At 42.0% G+C, this 14,337-nt stretch overlaps 1 long non-coding RNA gene across 1 annotated transcript in view; it reads right to left on the reverse strand.

Moving 5' to 3' along the window:
* LOC128325092 (uncharacterized) overlaps nt 1–6,449 on the reverse strand; it is a 17,675-nt gene extending 11,226 nt beyond the window's left edge. Inside the window, exons 1-2 of the long non-coding RNA XR_008307252.1 lie at nt 6,182–6,449; nt 3,553–3,667 (exon numbers count right to left, since the gene is read on the reverse strand). This is a non-coding gene — a long non-coding RNA (uncharacterized LOC128325092). The remainder of the gene's footprint in view (nt 1–3,552; nt 3,668–6,181) is intronic.
* Between the last annotated feature and the right edge of the window lie 7,888 nt (nt 6,450–14,337).

A 14,337-nucleotide genomic window follows, 5' to 3' on the forward strand; every position in this document is an offset into this window, starting at 1 on the left:
TTTTTATGCACAGACTTTGGAGTCTTTCTCAGATGCAGAAGGGAATAGAGGTGTGGATATCAGTCCTGTGATTGGCAATCAGTCCCCAGATTGGCTAAGCCTGGTATACATATTAGGAACTTGGCCTTCTGCCTTTCACAGGGGACATCAACTGCCAGTCATTCATACCCTTTGTAAAGCTGAAACATCACTTTTTTCTAATCAAACAGTACTTTTCATCAAGTGTTCTGCAACAATATCTTATGGAATATTGCTACTGATACAGCTGCCTGCAATAATAATTTCTTCTTTGTGGGCAGAGAAAACAATCCTGCTTTCTTGTAAAACTGCCAAGAAGGGAGATGTATTTGATCCAAAAAAACCTTAAAGGAGATTCTCTAAATTAAGGAAATGGCATATCTGAAGTAGAAATCGTGATATGTAGAGAAATGTGTGCAATCCTTTATAACAACTTCCATAGCTCTGACACTCTGTAATGGCGACTCTTATATTCATTGTTCTAATGTCAGTTTTATTGCGATTGCTAAAAGATAGGAAACACTCCAAGAGCAGCAATTGTTAATGGTCAGTGCTTCTTACTCTTCTTGATCATACGTCAAGGTCTTTTTGTTCTGGCCCAATACATTCTCCAGCGAAGTGAGAAAGAAATATAATGACATTGTCCTATATCGGAGCACTTCATCCACACTATATTTCAATACGTATGCTACAAAAATTCTTGGGGAGATAGTAGCTCTATGTAGTCCACCACTTAATACTCATGATAGAGGGCAATTGTTCAGGCTTTTAACCACGCACTGTCACAAAATGGATAAGTAGTAGAAAAGAAGAAATTTGAAAGCCTCATCCATTGTCATCCTTCTAAAGCTAAGGAGATCACAGTTGTCAGGAGATTTCAAAAGCTGCATTTGCTTAAAACTACACTGTGACATGTTATCATATAAGCATGTGTATAACATTATCTTGTGGAGTAATATAGAGGACATGTTGACTGGAATTCCCCCATCCATTCCAGCTGTCACAAAAAGGAGAAAGAAAGAGTCATTTCCCCACATATTTCATTAGAAAGACATGCAAAAAAGAAGTGCCCCCTGTGATATAACAAGGATTCTTAACTGTTGCTACGCAAATCAGCTATTCCATTTGGTGTCAATCACTCTTTCCCGTACCTTGTGTGACAGGAAACAATCAGAAGTTCAATTTCAATCAATCCATTGATGTCTTTGGGAGTGCAATAGTGCCTAGAGGACTTGATGATTGCTAATTAGTCTTTTTTTAAAAAAACCCTCTAGGCATCCGGTGGATGTCCTCTTAATTAATCCATTTTTAGTAATAAACTGAAAACTCTGTGGAACTATATCCTCATTTGCATAAGATTTGTACTCAAGAGACAGCACACGAGAAGGAAATAATAAGGAAAACTCCTGGGTCATACTGTAAATCAAAACAATAGAAAAATTCCTTGGAGTCTTATAAATGATACCACTCACTGGTTTTAGGTCTATTCTAGAACTAACCCTTCGACCAACAATGGAAGAATGTCAGTTTTACCACAGCAGAATGAAGAAAAAACACAGGAAGTTCACCATTCAATCCCAATACAGTAAAGTGGAATAAAACTTTTAATTAAAAACTCAAAGTCATGATGGTTTATCTACTAGGTAATATGATTGAATTAACTGCTTCATGAATATAAGTCTTCGCTCTAAGCCAATTTTAGTAATATTGCCAAGACTCGTATGTCTGGGCTGAGAAGTTTGAGTCTGAAGAGCTCATAATGGTCATAATAAGCAAGCATTATTATACCTGAATTCATGTCTGGCTTGGACTTAATCCAATCCAAGCTAGAGAATAATTACCTTCATTCCCATGATCCCACAATTCTCCTCTCATCTTCCCTCTCTCTCCAAATACTGGAATAGAATGGCAATGGCTCCAGCTGAGGCAGGTCAAAGGAGGAGGAAAAGAAGGGAGAGTTCTCCCTCCCTTTTTTTATTCTCCAGTGCCTTGTGTACTGTGTTGCAGCAGACCAGGCCAAATGTAGTTTTTGTAAGGGCTACTAACATTGCAGTACTCTTGGGAAAAGTACATTTCTCAGTGACTACTTTGACCTGGCAACACCTTAAGAGGCACAGTGGGAAAATGCTTGACTAACAAACAGAAGGTTGCTGGTTCAAATCCCGACTGGTACACCTATGTCAGGCAGCAACGATATAGGAAGATGCTCATACTGTACAGGAAGAGGCAATGGCAAACGCTTCCTGTATTCTACCAAAGAAAAGCACAGGGCTCTGTGGGCGCCAGGAGTCAAAATCAACTTGATGGCACACTTTACCTTACTTTGATCTGGCCTGACCTGTTATACTGCTACACATTCTATACCTAGCAAGGGATTGGACTTTTAAAAAAACCCTGAGGTCTCTTTTTCCAACGCTAAAATTCTATGATATTCTATCAGAGAAAGTAATGGATGGGGATTGGGAATATCTTCCTTCTTTTCCCCTGTTGTATTTATTTTTTTATTTTTCATTTAGCACATTATTATTATTATTATTATTATTATTATTATTATTATTATTATTAATTTGATTCTATACCGCCCTTCCAAAAATGGCTCAGGGCGGTTTACAAAGAGAGATAACAAACAAATAAGATGGCTCCCTGTCCCCAAAGGGCTCACATTCTAAAAAGAAACATAAGACACACACCAGCAACAGTCACTGGAAGTACTGTGCTGGGGGTGGATAGGGTCAGTTACTCTCCCCCTGCTAAATAAAGAGAATCACCACAGTAAAAGGTGCCTTTTTGCCCAGTTAGCAGGGGTCTGCTATATACTGCCAAACACAAACATCTTGTGATGTTTTACAGCTGGTTAAAAACTACTATAAAACCAAAACAGATTACAATTAAAAACAAATTAAAAATGCAACTGAAAGCCTGACTGAACAGGTCAGTTCAGTAACCTGTTCACTGCTCTTCTAAAGACCATCAGAGATGGTGCCATTCTAACTTGGACAGGGAATGCATTCCACAGCCCTGGGGCAACTACACAAAAGGCTCGATGCTGAGTCCCCACTAAATGAGTCAGTGATCACCAGATCACTGCTGCCATTCCAGCTTGTTATGAAGTAGGATTGATGGGGGGAAGATTTGGGGTGGAGCTGAAGGGAGGAGGAAGGGAGAAGAGGGGGGATCCATGGGAGGAGGGAGCTGTGCTTTGGGACTTGAGGGGAGGCAAGTTTAGGTTTGTTCAGAAATAAGCTCTTTTTAAAAAAAAAAGTTCATTTAATTTCCCCCAGTTACCCCCACTAACTGGGCAAGAAGCACCTTTCAAATGATAGCTGTCTTATGTTTAACACAGAGAGAGCAACTGCGGCATCTCCCCAGTGGTCTATGCTGGTATCTCCCCTGCCCCAGCCCCACTCTCTCAGTTTGTGAACCCTTTGTAATAGAAAACCATTTTCTTATACCCTGAGAAAGTTTTTGTTGGAAATCAGTATATACTTGTTTTAACAACAGCAATAGCAATAACAATAATAATGCCAAACCAACCTGATGCAAACGAGGGGTAGCTTTGCACATCATCATTTTTTTCACACTTTTGAAATCTCATCTTCTGCCTCTACAAAGCTGGGATGCCCGTCCAAAATATCAGATAGGATGAAGGCTAAGGGCAAATGTATTTATTTAATTTATTTATTTACCATATTTTTATACCACCCACAACCTGCAACTCTGGGTGGTTTACAGTTAAAAACATTTAAACATTAAATCAATTAAACAATTAAAATCGTTTAAACATTTAAAATCATTAACATTAAAATCATTAAAAACCCCAACACTAAAATATTAAAACTATAAATCTAATTAAAAGCCTGGGTGAATAAATATGTCTTCATTTGCTGAATATCCCTTTGCTTTATTCTGGACACCCTTTGGATCTATAATGTAATATCTAGCTTGAGCTCCCCAGCTATGCCTAAGAACATTCACCTCATCCTTGTGTATGGTGTATGCAATGATAGCTCAGGTGCAATTCACAAGGCATCTACATGCCCATTTCTCAATGAACTTCAGCTCAATGTGTGAATATTGTGCTTTGGCAGATGATATGAAAGCTCAGGCTGCAGTATGTGTTATACAGATAGGTCTCTCAGTACGTGCAGATAATTGCTTCTTCTTGTGCTCAGATGAAATACATGTATGAACTCACCTTGAGACTGGTGATGGGCAAGCTATGTAGAAATACATTTCTTCACCTAATTAGATGGAAAGATCAAGCTTCAAGTTTTGTATTTAGATTTAGGAAACAGGATGCTGGACTAGATAGGCCTTGGGCCTGATCCAGTAGGGCTGTTCTTATGTTCTTAGTGTACTTTTTAAATTGTTTGTGGTAGACATCAGAAACTTTGAAATGTTCAAGCTGAAAACTCAAAATCAGTATATTTAGTCCCAAGAATTCAATTTATACAGAGAGCAGAAATTTAGGAGTGATATAAATCACTCAGTGAGTTAATAAGATTAGAATTTGCAAAAAACTCAATTTTACTAGGGGGGAAAAAGCAACTAAGCTTTTTGAAAGAGATCTCTAATGAGACTAAAGCAGCCACAGCTGACCATAAAGAGGGGAATTAGCTGTGGAAAGATGCACAGCTTTGCTTTGAAATGCACCCATTGGTTCTGCTTAATGGTCCAAATTTCAAAGGAAAAACCCTGCACATATTTCTGAGGTTGATCGCTGTTCATCAGGATGATAGTAGCTGTTAGACTACCCATGTTGTCTACAAAGAACAGATTTGGAAACCTTTCTATAGCAGCTTGTGAAAAAGAGCACATGTTGAATTTAGAATATTTGGCATTACCTTTAAAGTGTGGGGGTGATGGGGTCATGAATTGGAATGTATTTATTGGATTTTAGAGAAAAGATCCAGACATGAAAAGTCTGACCTTAGTATAAGGTGAATGCTTGCAAATGAGAAAGCATATCACAAAATGCCAAGCACTTCTTACTTGGTATATCATGATTTCATGGGAGGTCTGGGCCTTGACTTTGCTTTATACTACTGCAGGCCTCTATTACCATATAGAATCTCTAGTACCTTGGAGTGCATTTGAAGCACAATTGCAGAATATCCATTCTAAAATGGATTATCTTGTCGTTTGGACACATAGGGCCCTTTGTATTTTTATTACTTTGTAAGGAATTTAGAGATTACTTCTTCAGATTGTATTCTTACATTAGCCCTATTCAGACATTACAATATACATGCATAGACAGGAGAACCTTGTTAATTATGAACCCAGCATCTGTGATTTTACATATCCACAGTCAGGTAATTGCCACCCAACCTCAGTATACTGGATAAAATTAGGCATTTTGAGGGTTAAGACTCACATGTATCCGTGGTTTGGGAATGAGCAGAAATGACTGAGGTCATTTTCGCCCGCCATTTGGGTTACAGGAGCCATTTTGTGGCTCTGTTTTGTTAAAGAAGGAACACTTAAAAAAAAAAAAAACCTTTGGGAGAACATTGCTAGACAGCTGGGGACACACAGAGCACAGTAGGGCACTCCCCCCACACCAATTTCCCCCACTTTCAATCTCGGTTTTTTTCCATTTTCATCCTTTTCCTCCAATTTTTCACTCTTTTGGGAATCTAACCCCTCAATTTCCATTGCCCTAATGCCACATTATCAGTGATTTCTCTATCTGTCCCCCGCAGAATGGAACCCTCACAGATAACAGGGTTCTCCTGTATATATGTAAATATTTATTACACACATACACACACTTTGACAGAGCTGCTTTTTCAACTCTCCCAATTCTTCTGCACTCGTACTCATACTAGAGGGCTAATACTTCTGAGCACTGATCATGTTCTGGAAGTGCTCTGTAAGAGCGGAAACGTGTCACAAGGGCTTCCAGAGCACAAGCAGTGCTCAGAAACATTAGCCCTTTGGTGCAACAGTGCAAGTGCAGGATGACTGGGGAGGTGGAGCATGAGGGTTTCTGGCATATCCCCACATACTCTTCTAACGCTTTGTTAGTCAGGATGTCAGCATCTGTGGATTGTTGCATGCCAGAGACTCACATGTATTCCCTCCAAAAAAACACTTCTGTTTCAGCCTCCAGAACAAATTTCAGAACACACCACTTGACCAACAATATATTGTTACTTACACGGATTAGATATGTGCTATCTAGCAGCTGGCAAAGATATTTTAAGGTTGTTCTCATGACCAGTAGTTGAGCAGGGAGGGCAGCTCCAGATGGTTGAGGCTCTCCCCTTCAGTGCACTGTTGTACACTCACATGATCCACACTGCTCCCAGGATCTGTGGATCTGGAGGCTGGGAAAACAAGTCCTGGCCTCCAGTAATCCTATAATGCACTGTGTGACAAGCCCCGTGAGTCTGACACTCTAGGCACTTGACTCTTAGTGCACTTGGGCTGCATGCAGCCCAAGCACACACATGACCGCAAACCTAAGGTAAAGGGCACTCTAGGAGGAAATTTTTAAAGCCAAGAGGAAATTCTTGGGCCTTGCGGGGGAGGCAGCACCATGATTGGCCTTGAACCTGGAGCTGCACACAAGCAGCCCAACCCAGATTTGGGCTGCTCGTGTGCACAGCCTCATTGTCTTGCAAGACTTAGATAGTGTATGAGCTACCTAGTGATTTAATCATTTAAACAGACTTTCTTTTTCTTTCCTGGAGGCCTAGGAATTGCATGGCTGCTTCTGGGAAATGTAGTTTTTTCGGAGGTTGTAGCCATTGTTGCAGTCTCAGAAAAGAGCATTTCACAGAAGCACCTATACCATTCCCAAGGAAAATAAAAAGGAGAAAATCATTTTAAATGCAAATTGTGAAAGAGATTGCCTGCACCTTTGTTGCTTGGAGTGAAGATATAGGAAAATGGCCTGTCTACTGCCCAGTTCAGTAAGTAGTACTTTTATGGTTGGGCTGAGGGATGGGAGTGGGAAGGGTATAGTCCAGTTTGCGTCACTTCAGCCTTGCTTCAGTCACACCAGATGGCACTTTGCTTTGGCCCAAAACACGCTGAAGCCAAATAGGCCCTCAAAGCTTTGCATAGCCCCATTATTCAGTCATTATGCTGCTGTGCACAGCCCAGGCATGAGGGACCAAATAGGGGTGCTTGGGCTAACCAAACCCTTTGTATCTGTGCCTTCAATTGTCATTCCTACAGGCCTTCATGTGTTTAGCCCTTGTCTGCAGAGAGCAGTATTATATGCAGAGAGGTGTCCTTCATACAACGTGGAACCCCGGTGAGGAGGGTATTCCAGAGTTCAACATTCCGTGCAGGAACCTTCTTTGCATTTGGCACTACCCTGTGCAGATAAGGACCAAGTGCCCAGTACATCCCCATCATCTGTTGGCTATCATGGTGGGATAACAACTGAGTAGGGCCCAATCTAAAAAATTAACCTATCATAACGTGTGGACCTTTGGGATGATCCAGCCCACCCGCCCTACCAAACACGCAATTGTGGGCATGAACACTCATGTCCCACCCTACTTCTTGGTTCACCATTCCACTTTTCATAGTTGGGAAGGGTCATCTGAACTTCCCCTCACACACATTTTAAATCAGATGAGCCACCCCCCATATGATTATGAAAAGATGGGTTCAGCTTCATATACAGTTTAGGTAAAGTCAGCACAAATGCGCCTGAAGTGTAATTCCTGTGAGCCTGTATTTTTGAAATCTCTTACACACGCCTTTGTTTTAAAGTCATTCTCTTTTAATCCATTAAGCTCTCAGTGAAAAGGAACTGAGAACATTAGAGAAAATAAAAACAATAGCTTACCAAAACAACAACAAAGCTCCTTTTGTCTCTGAAATAATCAGCTCTTAAATCGCTAAATAATAAAATATTGTGAAGAACCAGTTTTTGTCAAAAAACATACACCCAATTTTAAACTAATGGACATAGACTGTTGCAATTTGCCTTAATGATGTGGTGCTTTTAAAGGGCGGGGTGAAGAGAGAAAAGCCCACTATATATGTAAATTTCTCTACATCTCATAAAATGGAAAAGTCTCACATATGCCTCAGCAAAAATCATAGCACAACTCAAAGGAGGGAGGAGGAGGGGGAGGGAATTGCACCAAAATGGTTTGTCTTGATGACATCTATCCATTAGTGGATGCCCATAAAAGAATCTTATAAACATACTTGGAACTGCTTGGTGATGATTTTCCTTGACAAGCAAATGTTATGTGCTGTGAGTAGAAATTGAGTAATATGACTGAAAACGGAGGAAGTGACTCCAGTCTTTTTTATGCAAGGTAAATCTCAAGAAAAATGACCCACTTTGGCAATGCCCGGCAGTTAAGATATCCCCACAGGAGCCACAAGTGAAGATCTATGCATTTCGCTTACGTTTTCTGCTTTATCGAGATAGATGCTGATTGTCTTCATTTTTATATTAGAGAGGTTGCAAATGTGCAGCTACGGTTAAAGTTGTATCAGGAATTCCATTGTAAACATATCTTCAAGGGATTGAAACAAGCCCAGCAAATTGTCTTGAGGATGGCAGCTTGCTATGCTATAGTTTAGATGTCAGTTGCTCTCACAGCATCCCTTGTTAGAAGGAAACGGGGATATTCTCTGAGTCTAGGGTCCTCAGGACACTGCACTCACAGCCCCCCCCCCCTTTACCTCCTTGTGAAAGGACACACACAGACACAGACAAGAATACTGGCAGAGACTCTTTGAGATCCAAATAAATGTCGGCCAAATAAAGGTAGGCCAGGAAGCAAATAAAAGACAGTGGCTGCATTTGCACATAATGGGGGTCTGGTGTTGCTGGGACCCGAGGTTTCTTTACCATTATCTCTGAATGCGTGTAACATTGGTTCCATCCATAGCATGACCCGAGGTCATGCTCAGAGAAGACACCAGTTTGAACTCTCTGTTGGTAGTGAGTATTGCTGCTCCAAATGGAGGATCCAGAGGATCTCCGGTACATCCAAATGCAGTACTGGAGGCTGCATACAGCAGGACTGGAGTTGAGGGAGGAAGCTCCTCTTATTCTCCTTCCCTGATTGGCTGTGCAGGCTGTCCTTCAAGCAAGAAAGAAGGCTGCACAGACAGCTCCCCCACCCCTCTGCAGTCTCTCTGACTACAGTGAGGACACTCTTCACCAGTGTTTCTTCTAAGGCATGTGCGTGTGCACACGCTCACACATTTCTGATGTCCGCTCAGTTAATTTTAAATCCCGCTCAGGTTAAATCGGGAAGGCCCAACCGTGAATGCATGTGCGCACACACTGCCTTCATACTGCCACCCAGAACAAATCTAATTCCACACACAGATGAAACAATTTAGAGAGAACACTGCTCTCCACTACATCCAAATTCAGATGGGAGAGGTGTGTGGAACTGTGGTTCCATTGGGCCCGCGGTTCCGCATTACATGTGAATGTGGCCAGTGACTAGTTCATGTTTCTTGCACTAGCTATAGTTCAGGGGCAGAGCTAAGAAGCATGCCAGCTAGCCCCCACCCCTCCCTGTTGGCATGCTCCATATTCACACCGCCTGCTCTAAGGGGAGCATTTTTCTGCAGTATCAAATCAGTGGGTGTGCCAGCAGAGAATTTCTTCCAGAGATCTGTGTTGGCGATGTGACTCCATAAGCATTGACGCTTAGCACTCATGATTCCTATTGACCACTAGGGACATTAGGAGTTAAAGGCAGAGAGCATAAGACTGTTCCCTTGTTCTCTCTTTTGTATTGTGTATCTGCTCTAAGTCTCTTGTGATTGGTAGACTGATATTCTTAGGACACTCCCTTCTTCAAGTGTTCTCTCTGTTCCTTCTTCCATCATGAGATAGCTAGTACAGGCTGTAGAATTTCTATTTGTTTGTTACTCTAAACTTGTTTTAGACATTGAGCAGTTGTCTCCAGATCTCACATATGAAGTCTGTTCTCATCAAACTAGGTTTGTCTATTACATAAGGGATTGATTCAAATTCTCCACAACAATCTGAAATGTTGTATTTTTGTGGGGGCGATAGCCTTTTCCCCCTGTGGATCTCCAGCAACTGGTAGTCACTGTCAGTGGCATGTTCCATATAGCCATTATTACTAGTAACCATGGATAGACTTTTCCTCTGTGAACTTGTCTAATCCCCCTTGAATGCCATCTAGGTGAGTCCCCTTCACCACATCTTGTGGCAGCAAATACCATAAATTAATTACGCTGTGTGAAAAGGTTATTTGTTTTGACTGTCCTGAATCTATTGCCAACCAGTTTCATTGAATCATCTAAACTGGGTGAAAAGTAGAAAAGTTGCAAACGCTGTTCAGTCTAAATAATAATAAAGTGATCCACACTGGGATAAAATAATTCTAACTCACATGCCACTGACTACCACTGATGGGATCTGAATTGGTGGAGACTAACCAAAAAAGAAATCCTAAGGTCAGAGTGGAAGCATAAACCCAAGTGAAGCTGCTATGAAAAAGGCAAATTGTATGCTAAGGACTGTTAGAAAATGGACTGAAATCAAAACTGCCAGGATTGTAACACTTTCATATGAATCTCTGATGTGGTCACACTTGGACTACCATGTAGCGTTCTGGTCACCACATTTCAAAAAAGTTATTGTAGAGCTGTAAACGTTCAGTAAAGGGCAACCAAAATTATAAGAGCAATAGAACACCATACTGGAACATAACAGATAAAAAGCTTAGAGGAAAAGGATTAAAATGCTTGAGGCATTTCCAAAAGACAATTAAGCAGGGTTTGGTAGAGGGCTGTGTATATATTTGATACAAATATTAATTGATATGTTATAGAGGGGTGTGTATATTGTTAATTATTTAACTTTGTCATTGATTATATATGCTTCATAAGAAAATTAATTCTACTCCTCTAGTATGTTTATATTGGATCAGTTACAGTTTTGACTCCTAAGAATGTGAACAAGCTACTTGGAACAGTGTGTCCTACCATTTGTCCTCTTGACCCTTGCCCAGCATGGCACATACTATCTAGCAAGGAGATTATTGGAGAGGGACTGGTTGAGATTATAAATGCTTCTCTGAGGGAAGGTAGGATGCCTCCTTATCTTAAGGAGACAACTATTAGACCTCTTTTAATGAAGACTACATCAGATCTGCCGGGGTTAAGCAATTATAGGCCCATATCCAACCTCCCATGGCTGGCCAAAGTGATTGAGAGGGTGGTGGCCTCTCAGCTCCAGGCAGTCTTGGATGACGCAAATTATCTAGACCCATTTCAAACTGGCTTTCAGGCAGGTTGTGGGGTAGAGACTGCCTTGGTTGGCCTGATGGATGATCTCCAATTAGGAATTGACAGACGGAGTATGATTCTGTTAGTCCTTTTGCATCTCTCTGCAGCTTTTAATACCATCGACCATGGTATCCTTCCAGACCATCTGAGGGGGATGGGTGTAGGAGGCACTGTTTTACAGTGGTTCCATTCATACCTCTCAGGCATTCAGAGGGTGTTGCTTGGAGACTGTTGTTCTACAAAGTGAGAGCTTTTATATGGTGTTTCTCGGGGCTCCATTTTGTCTCCAATGCTTTTTAACATCTACATGAAACCATTGGGAAAGATCATCAGGGGATTTGGTGCAGGGTACTATCAGTACACTGATGACACCCAAATCTATCGCTCGTTGTCAGCTTCATCAGGTAATGGCATAACTTCCCTCAATCCCTGCCTGAAGGCAGTAATGGGCTGGATGAGGGATAACAAACTGAGGCTGAATCCAGAGGTGCTCATTGTAGGGAGCCGCAATTCAGGAAATGGGATAGATCTATCAGTTCTAGATGGGGTTACATCTAGAACCGGTTCCCCCATAAGGAACAGGTTCGTAGTTTGGGAGTACTTCTGGACATAACTCTCTCTTTGAAATCTCAGGTGTTGGCAGTGGCCAGAAGTACTTTTTAACAGCTTCAGCTGATACACCAACTGCACCCTTTCCTGGAAGTGAGTGACCTTAGAACAGTGGTGAAAATTCTGGTCACCTCCAGGCTTGTTTACTGCAATGCACTCTATGTAGGGCTGCCTTTGTACATAGTCCAGAAACTGCAATTGGTGCAGAATGCTGCTGCCAGAATGGTCTCTGGGTTGTCCCAGAGAAAACATATAGCTTCTGTTTTGAAAGAACTACACTATTTGCCAATAGGTTTCAGGGAATAATACAAAGTTTTGGTTATTACCTATAAAGCCCTTAAGAGCTTGGGTCCAAGATATGTAATAGAACACCTTCTTCGATATGAACCCTGCCACCTATTGAGATCATCAGGGGAGGTTCATCTGAGGGTGCCACTGGCTTGACTGGTGATGACTCAGAAGCAAGCCTTCTCTGTAAGAACATAGGAACAGCCCAGCTGGATCAGGCCCAAGGCCTATCTAGTCCAGCATCCTGTTTCACATAGTGGCCCAACAGATGCCTCTGGGAATCCCACAGGCAAGAGGTAAGAGCATGCCTTCTTTCTTGCTGTTGCTCCCCTGTAATTGGTATTCAGAGGCATCATGCCTCTGAGGCTGGAGATGGGCCATAGTCACCTGACTAGTAGCCATTGATAGACATCTCCTCCATGAATTTGTCTAAGTCCCTTTTAAAGCCAGCCAGCTTTCACCACATCTTGTGGCAGATAATTCTATAGATTAACTATGTGCTGTGTGAAAAAGTATTGCCTTTTGTTGGTCCTAAATTCCCCAAACGTCTGTTTCATGGGATGACCCTTGGTTCTAGTGCTGTGAGAGCAGGGGCGGGGGGAGCATTTCTCTCTGTCCACTCTCTCCACTCCATGCATAATTTTATACACCCCTATCATGTCTCCCCATAGTCACCTCTTTTCTAAACTAAAGAGCCCCAGATGCTGTAGCCTTACCTCAAAAGGAAGGTGCCCCAGGACCCTGGTCACTTTGGTTGCCCTCCATGGCACCTTTTCCAGTTCTGCAATATCCTTCTTAAAATATCCTTCTTAAGAATGTAAGCAAGTGTAAAGTGATGCATATTGGGGCAAAAAACCCCAACTTCATGTATAAGCTGATGGGATTTGAGCTGTTGGTAACTGACCAGGAGAGAAATCTTGGAGTCATGGTGGACAGCTTGTTGAAAGTGTTGACTCATGGCATGGTCACTGTGAAAAAGGCAAATTCCATACTAGGGATCATCAGGAAGGAGACTGAAAATGAGAATGCTAATATTATTATGCCCTTATACAAATCAGTGGTGCAGCCACACTTGGAGTACTGCGTGCACAATCTCAAGATCTCTCTCCTGGTCATTTACCAACAGCTCAGATCCCATCAGCTTATACATGCAGTTGAGGTAGCGGGGGGGGGGGCGGGGGTGCCCCAATATGCATCACTTTACACTTGCTTACATTGAACCACATTTGTCATTTTGTTGCCCACTCTCCCAGTTTGGATTGATCTTTTTGGAGCTCCTCACAATCTGCTTTGGATTTCACTACCCTAAATAGTTTATTGTCATCTGAAAATTTGGCCACTTCTCTGCTTACCCCAACTTCTAGATCATTTATGAGCACTGGTCCCAGTCCAGATCCCCAGGGGCTGCACACGTTGTAATTAGCTGTTGATTTAGGGAAGAGCTGTGGAACACACTTCCTGCTGAGATGAGAGCTGCTCCATTCCTGATGGCTTTCAGGAAACAACTGAAGATACATCTCTTCAACCAAGCTTTTAGTTGAAGTTTTAACGGATTTTTTTAGTTGAATTGTATTGATTGTTTATCTTTAAATTTTATCTATGTTTTAAATGTGTCATATATTTTGGATTGTTTTGTTGTTATAAACTGCCTAGAGATTTTGGTAGTCGGCAGTATATAAGTGTGTCAAATGAATGAATGGATAAAAATTCAGATTTTAAAAAAATGATGCTGGGCAATCATGCTGGGCAAGAAAAACTGTGCCCTTAGCATATGTACCTAGTATGCACAGTGCCAGCTCAATGCTAGTTTGCACAGGAGGCCATCAAAAATTAGGCCACTACCCCCTTGCTGGGCATAGCAGACATAAGCCCACCCCTTCACTAGTCCCACCCTCCAAAGGCCGGGTGCCACTCTTTGCCCTTTGTAGAGCGGATCACTGCTCACCTGGTGGGAGGCTGCCTGGGCCCTCCATGCTGCCTGAAAGAGTCCTCCTGCTGCTACCTCCGCAGCCTGTCGCTTTCTAATAAGGTAGCAAATAGAGCTGAGACAGCCTCCTATTGGGTGCACAGTGACCCGCTCTGCAAAGAGGGTAGTGCCCAGGTTTGGGAGACATGGTGGGGTGGGACTAGTGAGGAGGTGGGGTTATGTCAGCCCTCTGC

This window comes from Hemicordylus capensis, chromosome 4 (genome assembly GCF_027244095.1).
Source record: "Hemicordylus capensis ecotype Gifberg chromosome 4, rHemCap1.1.pri, whole genome shotgun sequence".
In the NCBI taxonomy this organism is placed as follows: Eukaryota; Metazoa; Chordata; class Lepidosauria; order Squamata; family Cordylidae; genus Hemicordylus; species Hemicordylus capensis.